Below are 23,946 nucleotides of genomic sequence, written 5' to 3'. Positions count from 1 at the left end.
TTTTTGGCTACACTGGTCAGACAAGTACTTCCTCCAAACTTTTGGACTTATATTAAGTTTTAGAATATGGTTGAACCTAAACCACCCTATAAGCCTATGAAAAGAAGCTTTCACTATTTCTTGATAGATAGATGATCGTAATGCAATAATATGCCACATAAGCACTTCCAGGTCCCTCTTGACTCTAAAGGAAGAGATCGTTGCCCGAGATCCAACTGCTTTTGTGTCGATTTTTAATTGACATCACAGAATCCCACATATATCAAATTGCCTTATTTCTTTTTCTTTGGCACACTTTTGCAAAAAAAATCTTTATGATTTTTCTAAGTCTTGTATTAAATCCGATTGGTTACTGATTATTCCAAGATAGGTTATGGTGATTGGTGATTGATTCTGAAAGAGCAGAATTGAAACGGCGGATTATTATGGATAAGATTTTAATCAGGCACATCAATTTTTCAAATCTCTGAGATCTCGCGTGTCAGTTACAATGTCGTCGGACACATAATAGTTGTCATGCTATCCTAGGCTACTTATACAGGATATGGGAACGTCAAGTGGCGGCATTTTCTCTCTCGACTTATCACAAATGTATAAAAAGGGTTTTTGACGATTTATTTTCTCTCACCACTCTCAAAGAATTCAAACTCTCTCAAAGTGAAACCTTTTTCTCTCTTTCATCATCATCTCCATTTATTCCATGGATGTTTCATCTGAGACTGCATCGTTTACTGACCAATTAAGTTCTGTGGTCATGTTGAATGTGAAACCTGGTCAGAATTTGATCCTCGATCTCACTGCTTCACGCTACAATGATGTCTTATGGCCGATGGTTGAATATTTGCGTTTCTTGCCACTGGCTCAAGCCTTGACCATGGCAGAATCCATTCCTCTCATACATCTTTCAAAAGTGTTCTCCACTGCATCTTTTGTTCTTGCCGATGACGTGATTAATTTTGAGGTTGAGTCTCGAAAAACCTTCCTTACCAAGGATCAATTATGCATAATTCTAGGGTTTGGTACGTCTGAGGGCTTGGTTGATCCTGATTCGATCTCTTCGGTTGATCTCATTCACATGTTTTAACAAATGGGCTATAATGGTGAGCTTTCTCTCTTATCCAAGTTCAAGAAGTCTAACCTTCCTTCTATGTGGAATTGTCTTTTCACCTTGTTGTTCAAGAGCTTCTGTGAACACATTGCCGACTCCGACAGTGCAAATAAGCTCTTTACTACCATCATTTACAGTTTGTATAATGAAATTAACTTGGATTACGGTTCTATTCTGTCACACCCTGGCCGTCGGGGGAAACACCGGGTAATGTAACGTCATTTCTTGTAGCATAGTTATCAAATTTCTGAAAACACGTGCATTTTAAAATACGTTAACATAAAGTTGGTGAGTTAACAGGCTTTGACTCCATATAAAATAACACTTTTTCTCAAGTTCAAAAGCATAGTTTAGAAACAATCATTTAGACTACCTAACATTTATTATTATTATTATTATTATTATTATTATTATTATTATATATATTAGGCATAATGGTTTACTAATTAAATAAGTGATATACCTATATGTTTCGCATATTATGAATAAATGATTATAATCCCATACAAACTAATTTTGCTACATATAAATCTTATTTCAATTGTATATGAGTAAAACCGCTATGTATAAATCTATTTCAATTCTATACGAGTAAAACCGCTATGTATAAATCTATTTCAATTCTATATGAGTAAGTGTGCTAGGTATAATTGTTTACTTAGTGAGCAAGTAGTATACCTACAAGTTCCTTGTACTTAGAGTATAAGTCTTTAGGAAACTTACACTTAACATTCATACTCGTGTATCGACAAAGTATAATGCCTCTAAAGTTGTGCTCCCATGAGTCTGTTTCATGGGTGCTCTTACTTCAAGAATTTGACATCGAGATCAGGGACAAGAAAGGAATGGACAACGTGGTTGTTGATCATTCCTTGAGATTACAAAATCTGAAGCATGAAGAATTGTCACACCCTGAAAACCGAAGGCAGAAACATTTTCGGGGTGGACTCCACGTTGAGTATCAAATCCAATGCACATAGTAAGTAAAGTAAAACAACCATTACATTACATATTGAAAAGTATTACAATTGTTTCAAAAGCAAAGTTGTACAGTTGTGATACATAGTATATATATAAACAAAATGAAACAGGTCTTCTGCGCACTCCATCTTTGGACAAAAGGATCTTCGGGTACCTGTTCTAACGCTGACCTGAGAACACAAGCGGTTTGAAAATCAGCATAACGCTGGTGAGTTCATAAGCGGTTTTGTTTTGTGAAAATGTTCAGGTTTCCTTTCTGTTTCTGAAAGTGTTACACACACTAAGAAAATCCCATATTTTCTTAAAAAGGTTGGTTATTTTTTCTCAACATGTAAAGTAAAGTAAGGTTGTACACTGAAAACACGTTTACTCTTGTGAAATGTACAGTTAGGTTATCTGGTTTGTTATACTGTTCTGATTATGTACAAATGTATTCCCAGGAAAGTCCCATACCTTCCTGATTGTTGGTTATCAAATGTAAAAGATGTATTCTGAAAAACATGTTTACCCTTCTGAGACGTAAAGTTACCCGGTTTGTTACCCTTTTCTAGTTATGTATAATGTTCCCCAGGAAAGTCCCATACTTTCCTGACTGTTGGTTAATGTGAAAGATGTATACTGAAACCTGGTTATCTTGTGAAATGTATTACGTTATTCATTGTTACTATTAAGTAAATTTATGTTATCCTAATTGCGAGTTCCATAACCATACGATAGACTAGATGTGGCAATAAGTAGTCCACATCACCTTATGAATTTCGTCACCCTTGAACCATTTCGGTTCGGTTGTAGCTAGCAGCCAGGTGTGGGGTAGTCAGCCCCGTATAGATCTATACACTCAAGTCATGCTCCCTATCCTAGAGGTTCTGGTTACGGGTGCAGTCCTCCACTCGCGTATCTCTGTGGAGTGTTCGCCGAGGACGTGTCTCCAATCATACAGGACTAACAAATTACTAGTAATAATATGATAATCCTCCACTCGCATATCTCTGTGGAGTGTTACCGAGGACAAAACAATGTACAAGTTTTATGTTTCAATGGTTCTAATGTCATGCTTTTAACTGATAAAATGTGGAAAACCATTTGTGAAATATATATAAAACATAACAGTTTAAAATCCATTTCACAAATATATGTTTACGTAATCTGCATGTTCAAACGGTTATTAGTTGTAACAATCAGTGTTAAAAGCATATAAAATGTGAAACACACACATGAAAACAAGTTTTGAGTAGAAGCAATCCCTTGTACTTTGCTTGTGTTCCTCCCTGAAAACAGTGAAAAACAGTGAAAAAGGGTAGGGGTATGAACTCACCAGACGAGGAAATGCGACTGTTTCGAGTACTAAACGTTGGTTCGGGGCTTGATTACACGCGAGGTTCCTATGTATTATGAAATAATATCCAAATATATCTAATTAGATTTAAAAATACTAATTAGATGAGATACTACACTCCAATAAGCGAAAACACTTCAAAACGAGTGTTTGGAGTGACCCGGGTGACATCTACGGACGTGTAATGATACGAGGGACTTGGGAATTGAGTTTACTCTTCAAGAGTAAACTCCTAATGGAGTTTGCGGCCATATATCCCCTACATACATAAGTTCATGGCCGTGAACTCATGTTTGGGTGATTTTGAGTGCTAAATGGCTTGAATGGACATGGGAAATGCTAGAATGGATTTTTCTAATGCCTTAGAATGGATTGATTCAACATATACATCACTTATGGGAGTTCACGGCTGTAAACTTGGAGTTTAAGGTCGTAAACTCCCCCAAGCTCAAACCATATTTATTTTGTGATGCTTAGGACAATCACATGTGATTCTAACTAATTTTCCAAGCCTTGGTATGAATTTAGGGCATCAATGACACATATTTAGGAGTTTACGGCCCTAGAGCATATGCTATGGCCGTAAACTCTCAAATGGAGGTTGTTTAACATGTTTAAGGTCCCCAAACTATTTTTAGATGATTCTAGGATTTATTCCAAGGCTTTTGGTGGTGTTGGATGGCTTTTTAACATGTTCAAATGGGTTTACTCCCCATGTTTGAGGGGTTTACGGCCCAAGCACATTCCTTGGCCGTAAAATCTTATTTTCCCCTCAAAATCCATGTTTAGGGTATTCTAAGTCCGGGTTTGAAAGCCTTAAGGTCGTATCTAAGTCCCAATGATGATTTGGAAGGTTTAAATTGCTCAAAAACCCCAATTTTATGTGTTTACGGCCTAAGCATGCTCCTTGTCCATAAACACATGTTCCAGGTCCAAAATCACAATTTAAACATAGATTTGAAGGCTTAATAGGTTGGATAACAAGTTAGGAAGGTTACCTCTATGATTTGGAGCCTTAATTCATTGATTTTGGACCTAAATCTTGGATGAGGAGAGAGGTTAGAGAGAGAGTAGTGAGATGAAGCAAAAGCTTCAAATGAAGACTTAGAACACTTTAAATAGTGTTCGGGATTTGGACACGGTGAAATTCTACCCGATACCGGCTTTAGACGGGGCTTTTGGTCGCACCCGACCAAGTTGCTGTAACCCGATATGGTTGATTCTAGAAATGTTCTGATTACTAGAATGGGGTGTTAGAATGGTTTCTAAATGCATTAGGACACCCATTAAGTCATTTTAGATAATTACAATTTAATGACTTAATTAAACAGCTAAATTGGAAACGAATTTGGAAACAACGATTGGTTGATCAAAATGGATTACGAAAAGGATTAGAAGTAATGATACGAAATTCGGGTTGTTACAAGAATTGCAAGAAAACGAGATCGATGATAACTTTTCCGAAGAGTACTTGATGATGATAGCAGGTGAAGAGCCATGGTATGCAGACATTAACTTTTCCGGCATCACGAGGTGACAAGTGTATATTAGTTGTGGTTGATTACGTGTCGAAGGCAATGAAAGTGCAAGCTTTACCCGCTAATAACGCACGTGTAGTTTTAAAATTCTGTAGAGAATTGTTTTCTCATTTTCGTATGCTTAAAAATTTAATAAGTGATCGGGAAACCTACTTTTGCAATGATCAACTTGAAGAGGTGTTATAAAAATATGGTGTACACCATAGGTTTGCGACACCTTATCAAGCTCAAACAAGTGGGCAAACTGAAGTCACTAATAGCGCCTTAAAAAGAATATTAGAATGACCGGTTGGAACTAACAAAAAGGATTGGTTCGAAAAAATCGATGGTGCATTGTGGGCATTTCGAACTACTTTTAAAAAAATTGGTACTTTGCCTTATAGGCTAGATTTAAGTTAAACTTTTCATTTACCGTTCGAAATTGAACACAAAGCTTATTCGATCGTGAGGACTTGTAATGTTGAATTAGCTGAATTGCATACTAATCGCTTGATGCATTTGAATGCCTTGGATGATTCAAAATGGTATGATTCAAGGCTAAGAGGGATCAAGGAATTTGAAGTGGGTCATAAGGTACTACTTTTTTTTTTTACGAATGAAGCTCTTTCCCAGGAAATTGAAGACAAAATGGTACATACCGTTTATGGTGAAGGAAATATTCCCACGTAGAGCCATAGAGATAATTAAGGATGACATAATGACTTTCAAAGTAAATGGGTATTGGGTCAAACATTATGAAGAAAGGATGCCAAAGGAGGTCATCGAGGGTGAGAATGTGATCTCGGGTACAGCCGCTAGAATGTACAGCAGGAAGGAGTCTATCTCCTGAATTCTCAAAACGAAGCACTTACGGGAGGTAACCCGCGGTTTGAATTTTCATTTCTTTCATTTGCTTTGATTTTTGTGTTATTTTGTTTCCTTTTAGTTTATGTTAATTTAGATTTTCACCCTTCTACTGATTATTGTTATGAGGGAAAGCAGCAAAAAAGTCAGGGGTGTGGAAATTTTATGAAAAAATTAAAATATTTTTTTTGTGTGCCCAGTTCCCACGACGCGAAGGATCTGTTCATACGTCATGGTCATCTGGAAGAGTCCGTAATTTCGAAGCAATTCTGATTATCACGATTTTGGAAATGCCATGGCATGGAATTATTTTGCCTGACGTGGGGAAAACTTTTATTTAGTAAGTTGTTTTTAACCCTAAAGGAAAAAATTGAATCATTTTACTAAAAGAAGAAACACCCCCACGCCGCTGCTCTCTCCCTTACGACGAACTCCCTCCCAATTCTTCAATTATTCTATGATTTCTACAACTCAAGGTATGTTAGACTATTGCGTATTGAAGGTAGTCGCAATTGAAGGGCATAAGTGCCTTTAAATATGGTTCGGGCCCAAAGATTTAGGGTTTCTGCCAACAGCACGGGCTCGTCGAGTCGCCTCACCGACTCGTCGAGTCCATTCATTAATCCGAGTCATCAGTTGCGACATTACTCGACGAGTTGAGGCGTCAACTCGTCGAGTCTCTCTTCTTAACTCAAAAGAAAAATACTTAAATTATGATACCTGAAATCCAGATGTTACATTTTGTTTTTTTTTTTATTTCATAGATTTCTTCATCAACAAATGTTGCTACAATTAAACAAAAATAAATAAGTTGCTAAAACATAATCCAATAGGAAGTTTGTTCACATTTAGACATTGAACTTTTTAGAGGAAACGAACTTTCAATTTTGTTCACATTTAGTCACTAAGCTTTTTTTCGTTATCTATTTGCCACTAAACTATTGAAACTGTTCACATTTTACCCTTATGACCGGTAACAGCCAGTCATAAGGGTAAAATGTGAATAGTTTCAATAGTTCAATGGCATATAGATAATGAAAAAAAGTTTCGTGACTAAATGTGAACAAAGTCGAAAGTTCGTTACCCTTTCAAGTCATTATCCCTTAGTTAAATATTGTTAGACTATTGTGTATTGAACTTCAAATTGGTTATTGGGTCGATTTATAGAAGTTTCTTGAGGTTAGGGTTTAGATTCTTGAATGAATTTAAGGCTAATCTGAGTTAATGTTGGTATGAATAATGTGCCTAATAGCGATAATTGATAGCCTGAACAAAACCCTTTGTTTGATTTGGATTGAAATGGCCAAAATTGCCCGATTGAATTCAAATTTTTCGCATCTGTTCATTCGCCACGGCGTGGCGATGTATCATCGTGGCGTGGCGGTTGTACAGTAAGGAAACTTTTTACTTTTATTTCTTATTTGTGGTTGGTTTTTTTTGTTTTTTTAACTCGTCTTGCAGGAAATGGAACCTAGGAGACCACCTGGACAGTAAGAAAATCCACGAAGCCAACCAAAATTTGCTTGGTATCATTTCCTAAGATGGTAGAGCCTGACGTGCTTGTGGAATGTTGAAACAAACTAGGTTGGTTAAGGGTGAAGGATATTCATGTGCCACCATTAATCGATTGGGATTAGATCAAGGAAGTAAGACTCGAAAAAGGAGTGGCACCCTATCTTAACAAAATGTTTAACCAAGGTAGGGTTCAACTAACATGCATTGGTTAGAGGAGATTGTCTTATCTTTAAGAGTCGGTTTATAAGAAATTATTTGTCAAGTTACTTGGTTTTATGATATAATTAAATATTTGTAGAATTTGAATCATCTTGCTATATGAAATTAGATTAGATCAATTTTCTGATATAGTTAATTATATGATTAATTTAATTGTTTTACAATTAATCTAAGAGTTTTGAAAAGTTTCAAAATTTGCCCTCATGTTTTGGAATTTAAAAATTGACTAAAAGGTTTTAATTTTGAAATATTTAAATTCTAACCCCAAGAGTTTTAAAAGTGTAAAATTCAACCCTTATACTATTATAATATTAAAAGCATAATACACACACATATATATATATATATATATATATATATATATATATATATATATATATATATATATATAAGACAATCAGTCTTACCATTAGTAGGTCTCATTCACGAAGCTGGTCTATAAGGGGGTATAAGGAAATTGCCTATAAAATGGCGATTGAAAGGGTGTCCACTCTCACCCACCGCTTCCTTGACTAGTGGAGGGTCGTTAGCGGAATGGGTAGGATAGGACATTAATTCTCATTAAAAAGTATAATGGTAATTATAAAACTATCTAAATGTTTTTCTAATTTCCTAATCTTGGTTACTTTAGGAAAAATGTGAAAATGGTGCTATTCCATGAAATTGCACTTTTCACCTTGCCAAATCGTTAGTGGAGCATGTGTGGTTAACTGGCACACTAATATGGGCTAACAAGGGTGAAAAAGGGCAGCTCGAGAATTGTCATAGATCAATAGAGCGTGTGTGGTTTACCGACACATTGATTAGGTAGTAAATGACTCAAAAGTTCCAAGCAAATTTGCATGGTTATTCACACCTTGTTTGTGATCCTTGGTATCCCAGTCACAAACTTGAAGGGCATAATCGAGATTTAAACATGCCATTGCAAAGTTCAATGAATCTCAAGAATTAGGAATTTCATAAAACTTAATTCTTTAAAATTTTAGTTTTGGGAGGTGAAATTGGTAAATCGTCATTCACCTACCTTCAAATATTTTGCAATTGGATTATGACATCCTTCTTCCGAATTGTGAAATATTGTTTTGGGTCCTAACCTTAATATTTCATTTGGGTGTTATATTAAGGAATTTCTATCTAATGAAACTTGTCTTTCTTTTCAGATATCTACTTCAAACAATGCTTCAAACTCAAATGCTTATGGCTCCTTCTCCCTCATGAACCTATGTGGGAGGGTCATTTTCGATGGGTCAAATTTCAATGAATGGATTGGAAACATTTGCATGGCCATTCGCTAAGAGGAAAAGGAAAATTTCCTTGACAAAGAGCTAAAGGAGATTGATGAAGAAACTGCTACTCCTGAGCAACTGGCTGAGTAGAGGGCTCATGAGAAGGATGCGAAAAAGGTGTCATGCATCATGCTAGCCACTATGACTTATGAGCTTTATAAATCCTACGAGGACTTCTAGCCTTTCGAGATGCACCAAGACTTGATGGAAAGGTACCATCAAAGTGCTCGACAAGATAGGTATGAAATCCTTACCTCCATGATAACAAGAAAGATGAAGGATGGAGAGTCCATCACGACTCACTTGCAAAGGATGCAAAGATATATGGATCGCTTGCTAAAGTTGAATGTCAACATTGATGAAGAGTTGGCTATTGATATCATCCTACAATCTTTACCTCCATGTTATGATCAGTTTAGAATAAGTTATCATATGAACAAGGAGGAAGTCACTCTATGCAAGCTTCAAGGCTTTCTCAGAACTGTTGAAAGTAGTTTGAAAGGAAAATCTATTGTACCCACTCCTACTGTTGTTGTCCCAGTCCTGGCAATTGGACATGGGAAGGGAAAGAAAAGGAAAGCTCTTCCAATCCAAAGGATACATAGTGCTTCCATTGTCAAGAAAAACAACATTGGAAATGAAGTTGCCCTAAATACTTGCAGGATATTAAGGATGGGAATATAAAGCCTACCTTGACATGTATTTATACAATTCAATATAACAACTCATCACATGCTAATTCTTGGATACTTGATACAGGATGTGGTTTTCACATTTGTTCTTATTTGCAGGGTCTAAAAAGAAGTAGGGATGTGGAGCACAGTAAGATGAACTTGATCATGAGGAATAGGAATGTGTCGCCTATCACCAAGATTGGAGTTTATTCTTTATTTCTTAGTAATAGGTTAGCTTTAGAGTTGAATAATTATTTCTACTCGTCAAATATGGTGAGAAAACATTATTTCTTTTCATGGTTTGTATAAAAAAGGTTTTAGATTTTCATTTAATAATGAAATTGGCTTTATAAATTCTTTATATAATGATAAGTTTTATTTTGAAGCATTGCCTTGTAATGGTATATATGAAAGTGTAATGGTTGTAGACAATTTAGGAAATAATGTATTACATATTGATTCGTCTAATGGTTTGGACAAGTCTTGCTTGTCGAATTGTCATCTTGGACATTTCAACAAGAAGCGCATAGCCCAACTCCAAAAGGATGGAGTGTTCGAGTCATTTAACTTAAAGTCGGATGACACATGCGAATCGTGTTTGCTTGGAAAGGTGACAAAGTCACCTCTCACTGGTACTTGTGAAATAGGTGAGGGTTTGTTGGATCTCATACACACCGATATGTGTGGACCCTTCAGATCTGCCACAAGGGATGCTAACCACTTCTATGTAACCTTTACCAATGATTATAGCAGATATGGATATATCTACTTACTCAAGAACAAGTCAGAAACCATTGAAAAGTTCAAAGAGTTTAAGCAAGAAGTGGAAAATCAATTGGGCAGGAAGATAAAGATGTTCCGATCCAATTGAGATGGTCAGTATCTTAGTATTGATTTCCACGACAATCTTAAGCAATGTGGAATTCTTTCACAATTAACGCCACTTAGGACACCACAGCTTAATGGTGTGGCTGAGAGGCACAATCGAATGTTGTTGGACATCATTAGTTCCATGATGAGTCAAGCTTCGTTGCCTATCTCATTATGGGGGTATGCCTTAAAGAATGCCACTTATATCCTTAATCTAGTCCCAACTAAAAAGGTTGCCAAAACATTTCACGAAATATGGAGAGTGAAGGTTCCCTCATTAGCACATATCAAGGTTTAGGGTTGCGAGGATTTCATAAGACGAGAGACTCACGACAAGCCCGAACCTCGTAGTGAGCGTTGTATTTTCATCAGCTACACACATAAATCCTTTGGGTATTTTTTGTAACATCTTGACTCCCATGTATTATATTTATTTATTTATTTATGTGTTAATTGAGCAACCTGACGAGTTCGATGCCCCAACTCGTCGAGTAGAGACGGTTTGGTCACGTGGGTTTTATGACCAACTCGACGATTTGGAGAGGCCAACTTGACGAGTTGGCACTGTGAGAGGAAAACCTAAATCTCTAGGTTTTGGTCGTATTTAAAGGACCTTAATCCCTCATTTCCGCCTCACCGGCCACCTTACTCCCCTGTGTGAAACCCTAAGCGTCCATATTGATCTAAAAGAGAAAGAGAGCTAATCTTTGGGCATTTTAGTACACTTTTGGAAGAGAAGAGAAGAGTATCAAAGCAAGGAATGAGAAGGGACTATTGGATCTAGTGTTATTTCATCTATAGATTCTGTTGAAGGTAAGAAGTCTCCACCTTGCTCATTAGTTTGGTTAGATCTCATTTTATGGAGTTTTTAGGGCTTATTCCATCTTTTCATGAGGCTTTGAGTTTGTTGATCTTACCAAGAGATTGAAAATTCAGATCTGGACCTTGTGAGGTCCTTAGAGTATAAAGGTCTCAGCTTTATCCAGCTTATAGAAGAGCTCTTATGCTTAATGTGACAACCCGAAATTTCCAATTGTATGAACATCATCTATTCAATAGAAGCTAGTTCAGGTTCTGTGATTTTCAAGTTTTTCCAAACAAGTTTGTGTACATTAGGGTTTATGTTTTAGATGATATCAGGAGAGTGGATACTCCTGGTTTTGTGAAACTTGGGCATTTCAAGTTTCATACTGTTACAGTCCAACATCAGGAATGAAAATATTTTCTGCCAAAATATTCCAAGACTATAAATAGTTTTCTGAATTAAATTAATTCATTATTCACAATTCCAAATAGAGAAAAGCCATATTCTCTCTGACGGATCTTCGGGTTTTCATCCCAGATTGTGAGTCTACTTTTCTATATGTGTTTCAATACTTGTTTAATGCATATTAGCAACAATAACATGTTTAGATTTCAAGATCCGGGAGTTTACCGCCCAAGATCGTTCTTGGGGAGTAAACTCCAAAATGGAACATTATGGCTTCCTAGTCCCAATTCCTTGTTATAAGACTTGTTTAGGAGATAGGCTATTACATTTATGGATCAAAAAGCAACCAAGAACCATAAGTTCTAGGAGTTTACGGCCAAGGAACTCCCTTGGGCCGTAAACCCCTTTTCAAGGGCTTAAATGCCCTAAAACTCTCCCCAAATGCTTAAGGACCTTAACCACTTGTACTTGTGCTTGTTTAGAACACCAAAAGCCCATAAAAACCATAAGTTTTTAGGAGTTTACGGCCAAGAACCCTTCTTGGGCCGTAAACCCCATTTTGTGGGACAAAAATCATTCCAAGCACACCTAAGGCCTTTAGACAATTTACCTTGCACCTTTGGGACTAGAATGGAGAGAAGAACACATAGAAACAACTCCTTGAAAGGAGTTTACGGCCAAGGAACATGACTTGGGCCGTAAACTCCAAGTGAAGGCACCAAAGTGTGCCTCTTGTCCCCATTAGCCTTAGATAAAATCATGGATGCCATTCTTGATGTTTAAGAGCCTCAAATCAATTAATTTCCTAGAGTTTACGGCCGTAAACTCTAAGGTGAAGGACCTTAGGCCGTAAACTCCCTTATGGAGTGTTCTAGAGCCTTAAAACTAATTCATGCACTATTCCAATAAGGATAGAAGTGTTCTAGATGCAAGATAACACCACAAAACACCCAAAAACACCATTTGAGGAGTTCATGGCCATAAACCTATGAGTTTACGGCCGTAAACTCCAAGGTGTGGGGTTTGTTGGATGGTGAACTCCTATACAAGGCCCTTTGATGTTTCAAACCCTTTTGCCTTGTCCCGTAGCAACTTAGATGCAACCATTTGGACCCTAAACACTCATAAAAGTGTTTAAATGTTTTCTAAGTGTCTTAACTTATTTAATTAAGTTTTTATGTGTCTAATTAGTTATATATATGTCTATTATATGATAACTAGGCTCGTGCGTGTAAACCAGTCTCCGTTTGTCACCTAGCACGGTAGCCGACACTGCAATTCAAACGACTCACCACAAGTGAGTTCATACCCCTTAAATCAACCTTTGAAATGATTTTAAGTGTTTTAAATACTTTATGGGGGGGGGGGGGGGAATACAAGTCAAATACTTATAAGTTATTGCTTCAATCACATGTGATTGCATTTAATCACATGTGATTAATAACTAGGAAAACAACGATTTTCACACTATTTAAACTGTTTTTCAACTGCTTTACTATTGAAATGTTTTATAAACTGTTTTACTATCCAAATTTACTTATAGACTGTGATTCAATCAACTGCTTCTTATACTTAAACTGTTTTACCAATGTATGCCTTCAAAATGATTTATAGATCGACATCAAGTCAATCATCTCTTGAAATTATATTTATGTTTTAAAATGTTTTATGAAAACTTATTTATGCTTTATATATACAATTGCATGCCCGTATATGTATAGATATATAAATAATGTTCAAAAGGCTTAGGAATGCCATCCGCCCTATTTCCTTTTCCTCGATTTGGATGTGGTCTGGTGGGATTTCGGGTGACCATCCGAAGGTCGTTTCCATATTACTTATATATCATATATACATGTATAGACATAAAAGTACTTCCATATTCATACTCATCAGTACATCATTAGCTGGTTACCATCGGGGTAACGCAGGATCATACATATACAGAAATACTAGAAACAATACATATACAGATATACTAGAAACAATACATATACAGATATACTAGAGACAATACATATACAGATATACTAGAAACAATACATATACAGATATACTAGAAACAATACATATACAGATATACTAGAAACAATACATATACAGATATACTAGAAACAATACATATACAGATATACTAGAAACAATACATATACAGATATACGAGAAACAATACATATACAGATATACGAGAAACAATACATATACATGAATACTTAACAATTGTGATCCACTGTATCGGGCATGCCTTAAATGTCATGGCCCGAGTTGTAGCCAGAATTCTCTTGGAGGGAGAGCGTGAGTTTGCGTATAGATCTATACTGGATTGACTATCCTACACCTTGCTGCTAGCTACAGCCGGACCTGCAGGTCTGCGGGTGCCAAACGTCATTTCTTATTACGACCGTTCATTATGTCGTTGATTTTCAGTCGATAGCATGGTGCAATTAATCACAATATACCTTAATATAAATCCGGTTTAAGGTAGTAGTATTTAGTACAGCAGTAGTCTTAATATACAAAGCTACAGTACTACAATGATTACCCATTACATATTTTAGTGATAACCTCACTTAAGCATAAATGTACAAACTATATTTTTAACAAATGATAGTTATATTTGGGTAATCACACACTTTTACAACAGAAAAGTTTATAAAACAGTTTAGCCTTGGTAGAAGGTTACTTTTATAGAAAATATAGGATTTTCTGAGAGATTCAAACTTTTACAAACACTTTCAAACATTTGCTTACATTTTTACAAACTTATACATTGAGACAGGTTCAAACGTTTTTACAAGAAACATTGACACTAAAATACTTATGAACTCACCAGCTTAATGCTGATAAACTCTTTCAAAATAACTTGTATTCTCAGGTCATCAGTAGACAGGTACCGAGGCCAGCTTTTGAGAAGATGGAGTGCATTCAAGACTCATCTCATATTATTTTGTGTTTCATTATTTTTGGTGTCTATAACTGTACAGAACACACTTGTATTAAAATTATATATTTAATGCAATGGATGATGTTGTTTGCTTATTTACATTTACTGTGTTGTGATACTGTACATGACGTCCTCCGCCCTGGAACGTTTCTGCCGTTCTTGGTTTTGGGGTGCGACAGATTGGTATCAGAGCATTGTTTATAGTGAATCAAGTATATCAACCCATAAAAGATATACTAATCTATAAACCCAAAAGGGACTAAAACACTCTGACCAAGAGTCTATACTTTAAATAATAAAATATTTAATTAAGTATACTAGTCTACATTATACTAAAATCAGTGTCACAATGACAAGAACAAAAGTATTACGATTGTTGAATATCACAAGTGAGCTCGGGGATGTATGGTCAGTCCTGGGAATGACATAGCCTGATCAACTATGCTGGTCCTAGGAGTGATTAGCATATGCCCTAGAATGGTTGTGATATGTTAACAAGTCTAAAAACTTACCAACAATACCACAAGAGGATCAGTAGAACTTAGAACTTAAAATACTATAGGAGTATTTTGTGCTACTAGTTACACGTATACTATATTCTTATACCTCTCTTCTCGCGTAGATCTAAATGGCTGGATTCCATCATGGCGACCCGTACTTTCCCAATGAAGGCAATGTCGGGTGGATCGATGAAGAGCCCGAAGATGACCATCCAATCCCTTTGGATGATCACCTCGCAGAAGGCTTTTCGGATGGATCCGACTCCGAGCCTGAAATCAACAACCTACCGCTTGTAGGTCAAGCCCCGAACAACAACCCTCGACCAGCGTTTCCAGGTCCTACTCCCATGTGGGCAAACAATCTGAATCGCTGGAGTGATGAGCAGGGTCAGCCCTTACCATACTTTGGGGACCGAACCTTCTACAACATCAGCGATGGTGGCTCTGCTGACAGAGCTCTGCCGGTGATCATCCGCAGAATAGCTCGTAATGTCGAGCAAGGTCGAGCAGCCATCGACCGGGTCATGGAGATTGATGCCAATTCAGGTGTCAATACAGTCCGCATTCGCCATCTTGAAGAAGACATGGAACGGACCCGGAGAACCAACGAAACTCTGCAGCAACAGCTGGCTACCTCCCGTGCTGAAGTCTTAGAACTTCGAGCTCGTCAGAGAGCTCAGGACCGACACCTTCAAGAGGTGTTTCGTCAAATGTCCGACCTCAGGGATCGCCCGAGGAATTCCCATCGCCATTAGATGATGTCTAGTACATCTCTGTCTTTTGATTTAGGGATAGCCTTGAACTTATGTGATTTAAGTGGCACTTGTCTGTAAAATATTCCTAACTTTCGGTACTCTAATTAGGAATCTAGGACTGTCAGTATTGTCCTTATGGTATGATGTAAGACCTACTGTTAGGTCGATTTTTCCTTGAACTTATTACATCAGTAATACCCGTACTATTGAAATCTATATAATCTGTGGGAAAAATTTGTACACTTGTGTATTCCTACTAATATTTCTTAGGTGATTTCAAACACTCATTCAAACGGTTGGGCTATGGTTATTTAGTCCATGGGTCACTCTCACTTTGCTTACAAATTGATTCTTATCATCCTTCTTGTTTTTATGAACTTATAGCTGAAGGATGCCTCCTCGCAAATCTCCCAGGAATAGGAATAATCCTGTACCTCCACCGCCTCCACCACCTGCAGTCATCGATACTGCAGCCCTGAATGCTGCCGTAGCTGCAGCAGTGGCTACTGCCATGGCTCAGTATCACTCATCGGATGCTAGCAGAGGTGGAACCCCTGTTGAATCTATCCCAGTTGAAATCCCTGTGCGCTCGAGGGAGTGCTCTTACAAGGATTTTACAAACTGCAAGCCGAAGCCTTTCTATGGCACCGGCGGAGTCATTTCTCTCTCGCAATGATTCGAGAAGACTGAATCAGTCTTCGAAATCTGTTCGTGCCCTGCAGCATTCAAAGTAAAATATGCCACGTGCACCTTCGAGGATAAAGCCCTAACGTGGTGGAACGGCCACGTCAAAGCCCTAACTCTCGTCGTGGCTAACGACATGGGCTGGGCAACAATGAAGGACCTCATGACTGAGGAGTACTGCCCTAGGGGCGAAGTCTAGAAGTTAGAACATGAACTCTGGAATCTGACAATGAAGGGCACCAACGTGATCGCTTACACTGCCCGCTTTAGCGAACTGGTGGCCCTATGCCCCAATATGGTTCCCACTGAAGGGAAAAAGATTGAGCGGTATATATGGGGGCTAGTGCCTCCGTACCAGGGGAACGTCTTAGCATCCAACCCTGCTACTTTCGACAGTGCCAAGCGATTGGCACAAAGACTTATTGACCATGGAGTCAAGACCCCTGCAACTACAACCACATTAGCCGTCCCAGAACCCTCCAAACCCGCTGGCAACAAGCGGAAATTCTGGGATGAGAAGAAGAAACAACGAGCTTCAAAGAAACAACAAATCATAGCAGTACATACTGCGATAGCCCCTACTGCTGTTACTGCTCCGGGGAAGCAGTATTCTGGAAGTTTGCCGAAGTGCAATAAATGCAACTTCCACCACCACGGCGCCTGCCGTGAGATGCAGTGTAACAACTGCCACAGAAAAGGACACACTGTCCGATTCTGTAAGTTCCCGGTGCAACCGATCTCCCAAGTTCCTGGCTCAGGCGCGAGCCCAACTTGCTATGGATGTGGCGAATCAGGCCACTTTAAAAGGGACTGCCCTAAGGCGAGGAATACTGGAGGAGCAGGGAGGGTACTAGCAATAGGCCACGGGGAAGCAGTTGCTGACCCGACAGTGGTGACTGGTACGTTCCTCCTTGATAACTCCTATGCATGCATTCTGTTCGATAGTGGAGCGGAGCGAAGCTTCGTAAACCACAAATTTGCTCGCATGCTTAAGCAACAACCACACGCACTTAATGAACAATTCACAGTAGAAATGGCCAATGGGAAAACTGAAAGTACTAATAGCATATACTTAGGTTGTCTTCTAACCTTAGATAACCATTCATTCCCAATTGACCTTATGCCGGTCTTAATAAAAAGTTTCGACGTTATTATCGGCATGGATTGGTTAAGTCTTCATCGAGCCGACATCATGTGCTATGAGAAAGCAGTCCGTTTAAACCTCCCATCTAACGAAACCCTTACAGTCTACGGCGACAGAGTTATGCTAAGCTTTACTAAGTTAGGACCGGAGGGTCCACCCGAGTTGTGGAAGCGGATGGTTCCACTGAGACACATCGATCAGAGGATATTATTTGAGATATAGCCATGAGAGGCTAATGCAATATGTGTGGTATTTTGGGGAACTCACTAAGCTTCGTGCTTACTGTTTTATGTGTTATGTGTTTCAGGTACTTCTCAGGATCACGGGAAGGTGTCGGCTTGATTTTACACACGAGATAGAGTTATGTTTTGAGGATCCTGTATTGTGTTTAAACAATTTATGAACATGTGTTTTTAATATATTGTAATTTTACGAGAATTTTGAATTGCGTTTATGAGAATTATGTGATTTTTAAAATGAATAAAATCTGATTGAAAATTTACGGTGTTAAAAGTTGGTTTCAAAGCCTTGGTTTGGGGGATTCGAATGTACCTACGGGTGTGTCTGGACTCAAACTGAGGATTTGAGAAAGATTTTCATTCAATACATCATAGATTCAAATTCTTCTTCTTCTCATTCTCTTCTATTTTGATCTGAAATCATCCAATTGATTGGGATTCCGCACCATCAATTGGATCTGATTGATACACAAGCAGATTTGGGGACTTACAAGTGGTATCATAACATCAAACCGGTGTCAATTAGGCTTGTTATTCAGTTCTCGGTTACACAAGCATTTGTTCATCACGTTCTCGGTCATTCAAAGCTTGATTTTGATAAAATTTAATGATCATATTGGAGTTTACATTGTATGGAATTAAGATCTGTTTGGAATTCAAATTTTTGGTTAAATTCTTATAGTTTTCGGCTTGATCTTCATCAACCGAAAACTCAATATTCAATCGAATTCTCGTTGATAAGTGGTTTTTGAAGCTTTAATTGGTATTCTCATTGCGTGGAAATCAAATCATATCGAAAAACCAAGCTCCTCATTGAAATCTGTGAAGTTTTCGGCTTAATCTTCATAAACCGAAAACTTTTCTTCAACCGAAAATCTTATTCAGAAACCGAAAACCCTTGAACATTCAGAAACCGAAAACCTCTTTTCTTCAATCGAAAACTCATTTTTCTTTGATCTTTTGGTTTATTTTTCAAGTTAATTTTTATTAAAAATTTAAAAAAAATTAAAAATTAAAAAAAAAAAAAAAAGTGAAGGTACTGGTAAACAAGTTCAAGCTGTCTCACAACTTTGATCCCAAATATTTTTCTTTTTGTTAAATTTGTTCATAGTTTTCCTCTATGCATAAATTTAGGGGGAGAATTAAAATAAATTTAAAAAAAAAATCAGAAAATCCAAAAATATTTTTTGTTTCTGTTTTATTTTTTTAGAATATATATATATATATATATATATATATATATATATATATATATATATATATATATATATATATATAGTGTGCCAAGTTTTCTTTTAGTTTTGTTTTGTCTTGAAAAGTGATTTCAGGTGTAGATAAGACTCATGGAGACTGAATCGAAGATTTTTGAGCCAAAGCTTCATGTGAGATCATCGAAGAATTCTCATTCAAAGGAGCAAAGATGAAGATTATTCTTTCGACATTCAATCGTTCAACCCCAGAAGCAAGGTGAAGTTGACTTCAAGATTATGTGACGGATTGCATTGAAACCTCCTCAATCAGTCTGCTGCTATATTTGTACCTGCTGAAGTGATCTAGAACATTATTTGTCTCCGTTGTTCTCTCTAAAGATTCTCAAGCTAAAAGTGCTATCTTTCAAGAATCTTTTCATCAAGCCTCCTCACCCAGTGTGCATTTAGAGTCAAATCTTGAAGAAATCCCCAACTGCTCAAGAATGAAGTCATTCATGGAAGATTCATATGTTCATCCTGGTGCTGTGAAGAAATCGAAGATAAATGCTGAAGCCAATCTCCAACTGAAGATTAACAAGAAAAGCCAACTACTTTTTAGGGGGAGCTTGTTGGGTCAATTAGAAAAGAAAGCTATAAACCAAAGGGGAGATTGTTGGGTTTATAAATATGGTTTATACTTTGCTTTTCTAAGCATTTATCGTTCTTATTATTTTGGCCGAAAATAGTATTGGATTATTTGTAGCTTGGACCGAAAACCCATGTGTTTTCGGTCTAGCATTGGGTTTGGGCCTTGATTTTGTAGCCCATATATATAGAAGTAAGGGTGAGGAGGGGGAACAGCTAGAGGGGCTAGAGAAGGAGAGCATATTGTAGAGAGAGGAACTAGAGAGAAGAAGGGTGTGTGTGTGTGTGTGAATCTACTGTAAGGAGCATCAATCATATTCATTTAATACGTCATAGATTAAAATTATTCTTCTTCTCATTCTTTCTATTTTGATCTGAAATCATCCAATTAATTTGGATTCCGCACCATCAATTGGATCTGACTGATACACAAGCAGATTTGGGGACTTACAGGAATTGTGTCACAACTAGCATTGTCAGCTAGGAAATTCAATTCCCATGTAAACATCAGTTAGTGTAAAAACTTGTACTCTAAGTGAATATTATGCTATACGCTAACATAAAATCATCCATTTGAATCCAAACTCTTGATTGAATTTCAAAACCTAAAACAATACATCTCATACATTCAACTATGGATTGAAAACACTAAGACTCCCAGTTCAAAGTTATTATGGACTCGGTTTCTTTTATTGGGCCTAATGGATCAATAAACTTTCAGTTTGACTACTTTAAGCCTAAGAAACATATTTGGGCTCTAAGTGGACCCACATCCATGAAATTAGGGTATTTTGGGTCATAGGGGCCTAGAATGATCTATCTTATTTTAATGGGCCATATTGAGCCATAACTACTTTCATTAGCCCTAATGGGCCATAAACTCCATTCCTTTTATTCTATTGGGCAGTGAACCCTCATAAGGGCCCAATGGGCCAAGGACCATCTATTTGGGCCTCATAATTTCGAACTAAGTCAAGATAGGGCCCAAATTCTCTCATTTCTTTTTTTCTTAGCCCAATTCTTGGGCTAATCAATTAACAAAAAAAGAGAATAGGGGAATTATCTAGCATATGACACATCATTTTTGCATGGTGGTCTTCCATGTAAACATCACTTCAAACATCTCTCTCTTTCTCTTTTCTCTTATTATCGGCCGAGAGGCCCTTCTCTCTCCACAACTGACTTCAAAAATTCATCCAAGCTCTCATAATTTCCTCTGAAACTCAAGAAGGAACTCTCTCATTTTTCCTTGCTATTTTCGTTACTTTGGTGTGTGATCCCAAGAGGTCTTCAACAAGTATCACCCACTTTCCTCCTACACATATCTAAGTTCAAAAACCTTCTCAAGAAGCTTGCTAGGGCCAAGATCTTCTCATATCTTCACAAAAAAACTAAATCAAAACCACGAGGTGAGTTCATACCCTCTTGTTTTCGGTGTTAACATGTTTTGGCTGAGAATACAAGTTGCTTATGTGGTAGATATATGTGTTGTGCATGATTATATGTGTTTTTCTTGTTATAAGTTGTGAAAATGTGATGAAACACTATGGATCTCGAAAACTCTAACAAAAATTTGTAAAATTTGTAAGTTAAAACACTTTAAGCAACATTATATAAAGATGAAAGTGTTAAACATGTTTATGTTGTTGAAAAACTTAACAAAATCTTGTATAAGGGCCACTTTTTCCAAATAAACAAAAATTTTAGACTCTTATGACATTTACGGTTTCATAGGGACTAAAAGAGTCAAATTTTTATAAAAATGGGTCTTTATGATATTCTTGGTGTTCAAAGGGCCAAAAATGTAATTTTTTGCATAATGGGCCTTATTATGGGCCTTTACGGTTTCTTTGGGCCTAATTTGTAAATTTTTTTATTTTTATGGATTAAATTGTTATTTAACAAAAAATTGGGTCAAAAATGAAAATTTACGGTTTTATAGGCTGAAAATGGCACTTTATTTAATATTGGGCCGAAAATGTTATTTTCACAAAACTGAGTCAAAAATGTCATTTTCGTCAAACATGGGTTGAAAAGGTAAATTCTTATAATAATCGGACGAAAACATCAAAATATATATTTTTGGGGCAAGAATGTCAATTTATATATATGGGCCGAAAATGTCAAAGTTTATGATTTTTGGGCCAAATATATAATTTTTAACCAAAGTGGGCTAAAAATGTCATTTTATTAGAATTAAGCCCATAAATGTAAACTTTTGGTCATAAGGGGGCCCAAGGTGCCAATCTTATCAAAATATGCCTAAAATGTAAATTTTCGGCTTAATGGGCCTAAAATGTCAATATTACAAAACTTAGGCCTTTTACGTTATTTTGGCAAACAAATGAGCTTAAACAAACAACGTAACAACAAACGGACTGAATACGTCGATTACACATTTATTGGGCCAAATAATTACATTACATGTCCTTTGGGCCTTTGGGGCCCATTTACATGCTATTTGGGCCTAATAATTGCCTTACATGTTTATTGGGCACTAAGGGTCCATTTACATGCTTAATAGGTCCGAAATGTACAGCACATGCCTATTGGGCGTTTGTGGCCCATATAAATGCTTATTAGGCCTATACTATGCATTACATGTTTATTGGGCCTTATTGGTCCTCTTAAATGTCCGTTCGGCCTCCTACATTCACACACATACTCGTTGGACTTTTCAAATATAAGACGTACTCGGAAAAACATTACACATATCATGATATCATACTTGCACGATCACAGTTAAGGATCTATTGAGAGATGTCGGTTGACACCTTTAGAGTGTACGATCGTAGCCTGTAGTTATAACCTATAACCAGAGTCTCCTGGAGGGAGAGCGGGAGTTTGGGTATAGATCTATACGGGGTGACACCCCACACCTGAGCTATTCGCTACAGTTAGACTAAGCCAGTCTAGGGTGACAAACCTTAGCTTAATCAAGCCGGCGCCAGAAAACGCCACGACAGGCGAATTCCTCATAATCAAGTATGGTTAAAACGACTCACCTAGAGATCCTCTCCAACATAATTTTATGGACCACCTATAAAATCTTGTTGATACGAAAACATACATACACTGATATTCGGTCTTAGGGTTGAGACCACAACATTCTTATAAACAGAAAAACATAGGATTTACTGTGGAAATACACAGTAAAACAATATGTTCTATTTACAACAGAAAATACATGAGTTTTAACCGGATTACATCTTTATATACATTCCAAAAACAGAAAACACACATGCATTAATACTTGATTTTTTCACATCACATTCAAACCATTTTTCAGAAAATATCGGATTTTCTGGTGTTTTACCTACAATACAAAACTTTTCATTCGAACATGCTTATGAACTCACCAACATTATATGTTGACGTTTTTAAAATAACTTGTGTTCTCAGGGAATTGATAAGCGGAAAGGTCTTCAAGAACATGTGGGATTTGTTAAATTTTGTTATCATCATACATTGAATATTTTGGCATCTAACTTATGATACTATAATTGATTGTAAACAATGTTGGTTGTATTTTTATATGTATGATGATGGTGTTGTTGTGTTTCAATCATATACATTGTGATGATATTACAAGATGAAGTCACTCACAAGCCCCCAAACATTTCAAACAACTTAAAACTCATTCAGCATTCTCAAATCTAATGTTCAACAAATGTCATCATGATAAAAACATATCCCAATATCATAGAATAAAATCATATGCCAGTGTGTACGGATCATGTCGGTGCCTTCCCTCGATCCATGCTAGTACCTGAAACACATAACACATAACATTGTAAGCATAAAAGCTTAGTGAGTCACCCAAAATACCACATACAAGCCATACGCCACTCAAATCCATAGCTCTATGGGACCTTCTGGCCCATGTGTCTCAGGGGACTTTCGTCCCAACCCTGGTAGACCTTCCGGTCCTACACATAATGACCTTCCGATCCATACCCTTTTGACCTTACGGTCCATACACTGTTGACCTTCCGGTACATAACATGATGACCTTCCGGTCCATAACATACTGCTCATAACATAACATAGCACATACATATAACAGATCATCTATCAACATATATCACATACTTTTCATAGCACCTAAGACTTTCTAGTCACACATAATTACCACTCTAGGTAACGTATAGTGAGAAGACTCACCTTGTATGATGTCTAGTAACTCACGTGCTCGGTATTCCTTGAAACTCGTGACAATGACCTAGCCCCACCTAGACACATAAGCAATCATCTAAAATCAATAA

Source organism: Lactuca serriola, chromosome 5 (genome assembly GCF_051521515.1).
Source record: "Lactuca serriola cultivar US96UC23 chromosome 5, Lser_US96UC23_V15, whole genome shotgun sequence".
Taxonomy (NCBI): Eukaryota; Viridiplantae; Streptophyta; class Magnoliopsida; order Asterales; family Asteraceae; genus Lactuca; species Lactuca serriola.
The sequence above is the reverse complement of the archived record's forward strand: the minus strand, read 5'-3'. Positions refer to the sequence as shown.